This window comes from Morus notabilis, unplaced genomic scaffold, assembly GCF_000414095.1.
Source record: "Morus notabilis unplaced genomic scaffold, ASM41409v2 Scaffold196, whole genome shotgun sequence".
Classification (NCBI taxonomy): Eukaryota; Viridiplantae; Streptophyta; class Magnoliopsida; order Rosales; family Moraceae; genus Morus; species Morus notabilis.
This window is the reverse complement of record NW_010361517.1, coordinates 210,822-215,160: the sequence shown is the minus strand read 5'-3', so window position 1 is coordinate 215,160 and position 4,339 is coordinate 210,822.

Genomic DNA, 4,339 nt, shown 5'->3' with positions numbered 1-4,339 from the left:
GAATCACCTTTGTATAAATCGAGGTTGGATATTGTCACGTCCTGGAGTAGGGGTCGGTGATGTGGAGCTCGATTAGGGGTTATGCGCATAATAATAAAGGAAATTCCTAATGAGCCCCACACTTAACTAAAATAAATCACAAAGGAGAGACTAAAACTCAAGCCTCTCACACTGTACTAAACACAGGATCTATCCACAGGATCTCATTACCGTACATACATGACATGTAAATAAAACATTACAGACATCATCCACAGTCTAGAAATTCAAATATCAGAGTTTACAGAATTTTACACTTCTTACATTTCTACACCAGGAGGATGAACACAATCCTCACTTGATCGAACGGTAGCAATTAATCCAGCAACTTCGTACCGCTCATAGAGTCGCTTGGGAGGGGTTTAATACATTTAAAACATAGAAAATGTGAGCGAAATGCCCAGTAGGATATAATTTATAAAACTAAATAAATGAATAAATAAATAAATGAATAAGTAAATATATTATGACATTCAGTCCCGACACAACAGTCAGAACCTCACATCATTTTTCTCAAAGGAAATATATATCTGAAAATATATCCGGATTACAGATATCAGCAAGTAATTTACTGTCACGTCCCCCAAACGGGGTGGGTGACGTGGAGCTCGATTAGGGATTAATAAAGCAGATTCCCAGACCGGGCCCCACACTTAACTGCATTAAAATATAAATAAACTACTACAGAATCTAGGAGTCTCTGACACACATGGCTCCACCCCACAGGACATACAGTATCGTACATACATTTTCATGTAAATAATCATTACAACAGACATCAACCACAGTCTAGTTAATCCAAATATTACGTAAGTTTACAGAATTTCTCAAATTCCTTACATTTGTATCAGAGGATGACCACAATCCTCACTTGATTCCAACAGTAGCACAACTCAGCTGCTCCGTAGCAATATCCAGCTACTGTGCACCGCTCCTAGAGTCTCCTGGGAGGGGTTTAATACATTTAAAACATAAAACGTGAGCGAAAGGCCCAGTAGGATATAATTTGAAATAAACGTTATAAATAAATGAATAATAAATGTGCGAGGGAAATATATAAATGAATAAGTAAATAAAATAAGACATTCAGTCCCGACGGAACAGCCAGAACCTCACATCCTTTTTCTCAAAGGAAATATAACTGTAAATAACCGTTTTACAGGCTTCAGTAAGTAATTAGTACAAATTACTTACCTAACCAAGTGCCTCGCCTACCCGGACCGAGTTTCGGGTTCTGCCGCCGAGCATGCACTCCGCATCCCATCTAGGCTTACAGCAATAGACTCTATTACCAGTTCACAAGATCTCTTTGCTTAAGAAATCATTTATTAAACATTTTGAAATCGTTAATACGACCCCACGAACTACTCAATCCGCGGGCCCCATGACTGGACAAGCCATGAGGTTCCATGACTAAACAAGCCATGGTTTTCAAAGCGTTTTCTTTCACAAATCAATCAATTCTCATTCCTAAAGCAATCCAAATCTCAATTTCTGACCAAGATTTCCTATTAGTGTGCCCTAATCCATTTTCATGTTTCAAAATATCATTCCAAGGGTTTTCAATCTCAAATCAAGGATTAAAGATGCTAATCCATCTATCTCAAGTCCCCAAATGAAGCTAATTTGGGCTCTCCCTGAAAACAGGGGTTAAAACAACAATTCCAGGCCAAATAGGGTCAAACCCCGTGTCAACCGGTCGACCAGTGATAGAGCAGTGCAACACTACCGGTCGACCGGTAGTGTGCACACCGGTCGACCGGACCGGTCGACCGGTCAACCTGCACTCCGGTCGACCGTATAGGTCGACCGATTTCCATGTGATCCGGTCGACCGCACAGGTCGACCGGTGGAATCAGCTGCGCGAGAGAAGCTCGCGAAAATCAGTCCCAAATCGAGATATTTCAAAGAGAAACCACTAGATCTGGGTTCTAGGTCCTAAAACAAGTCCAAAGAACCCAAGATCTCCAATTTCTAGTCTAATTTTACTCAAAAACTATCAAAATCCGGTTTAAACCAAAAATAAGTTTTGAAATTCAAAAACTTGAGATTCAAGAGAGGTTCTTTCAGTAATCTTACCTCGAATCCTTCTCTTGATGTTGAAAACTTCTTTAAATCTTTGCTTGGTTCAAGATCCGTTTGATTTGGGACAAAAATGAGAGAGAGAGAGAGAGAGAGAGAGAGATGCACGGGAGAAAGAGAGAGAGGGAGTGAGAGAGATGCACGGGAAGGAAAGGGAAGGAAAAGGAAAAGAAAAGAAAAGAAAAAAGAAAAGAAAAGAAAAGGAAAAAGAAAAGAAAACGACATGTGTACAATATTTTAAAAGAACAGTCCAGAAATGCGCTCATACACACTTCTGGGTTAAAATAAATTGCTGAGAGTAATTTAAATACCTTGGAACTATATAAACTCACACGTGTCAGAAACATTTATTAATTAAACTCAATTAATAATTCAGATTAGGCACACTAATAACCTCAATTACCTTAATTAATCTCAATTAATTCTTCAGGGTGTTACATTTACACTATGATAAATTACTTACACAACCGCATGCACAAGCCATACCCCCGGGGTTTCGGGTCATACCCCTAACGATGCACTCTCCACATCCTATCTTGGCAATCAGCCAGTTTACCGATTCGCAAGATCTCTTATCTTAAGAAATCATTCATTAAACTTTATTAAATCGTTCGTTATAATCTCATGAACTACAACAAGCCATGAGTCCCATGAACTACAACAAGCCAAGGTCTCCTATACTACAACAAGCCATGGGTACCATGAACTACAACAAGCCATGGGTTTTAAATACTTTTCTTTCGCAAACAAGCCCCTTTTTCTTTAAAACATTTGCAAGGTTAAAATCCTTTTGAAAACAGGCTCATAAAGAAAAGAGTAAGAAATCATACCTTGTAAATATTAAACATGTGGCTAACGGTGCACTATTCCGGCTTCCACTTCTTCAAGCCACTTAGTCTGAGTCCTCAGCCAACACTGATACAAGACAACACCTTAGGATTTAATTCTCATTCCTAAAGCAATTCAGTCTCAATTACATCATTTGATTTCCTATTAGTGTGCCATAATTCAATTGTTGGTTTCACAAACCATTTCATGTTTTAAATCATCATTCTAAGGGTTTTCAATCTCAAAAAATAGATCAAAGATGCTAATCCATCTACTCTATGTCCCCAAATGAAGCTAATTTGGGTCATCTTCGAAAACATAGGTCAAAACAGCATTTTTAGGCCAAACGAGGTCAAACCCTGTGTACACCGATCGACTGGTGACAGAGCAGTGCAACACTACTGGTCAACCGGTGGTGTGCAATCCGGTCGACCGGTCAGGCCAATGCAATCCGGTCGACCGGTGAAGAACACCAGTGCGAGAAAACTCACAAAATCAGTTCAAAAACCTGCAAATCCAGTCCTAAATCACAATATCTCAAGGGACAACACCTTAATCCGGGTTCTAGGTACTAAATCAAGTCCAAAGAACCTGAGATCCCCAATTTCTACCATGTTTTTAGTCAAAATCCATCAAAATATATTCCGAACCAAAATAAGATTTTTAAATATGAAAATCCAACAATCAATAGATGTTTTTCAGAAATCTTACCTCAAATCCTTCTCTTGATGTTGAAAACTTCTTGAAATTCCTCTTTGGTTCGAGATCAGGTTGATTTTGAAGTAAAAATGAGAGAGAGTGTGAGAGTGAGTTCGAGAGTTAAAGTGAGAGAGAGAAAGAGAGTACAGGGAAGGAAAAAGAAAGGAAGGGAAAACAAAGGAAAAGGAGAAGGAAAAAAAAGGAAGGGAAAACAAAGGAAAAGGAAAAGGAAAATGGACATGTGTCAAAATGTTTAAAATAATAGTCCAGAAATGTGCCCATACACACTTCTGGGTAAAATATAAATACTGAGAATATTTAAATACCTTAAAATTATTTAAATTCACACGTCAGAAATATTTATTAATTAATAACTAATTAATTAATTCAGATTAGGCACACTAATAAATCTCAATTACCTTAATTAATCTCATTTAATTTTTTAGGGTGTCACAACTCCACCCCCCTTAAGGAATTTCGTCCTCGAAATTAGGACTTACCTTAAGGTGCAAATAGATGCGGATAACGCTCCTGCATCGTTGTTTTAAGCTTCAATGTCGCTTCCTCAACTCCATGGTGCTGCCATAATACTTTCACCAGCGGGATCTCACGATGACGCAAGCTTTTCATCTTATGATCACGAATCTGAACTGGTGCCTCCTCTTATGTCACGTCATACTGTATCGGAACG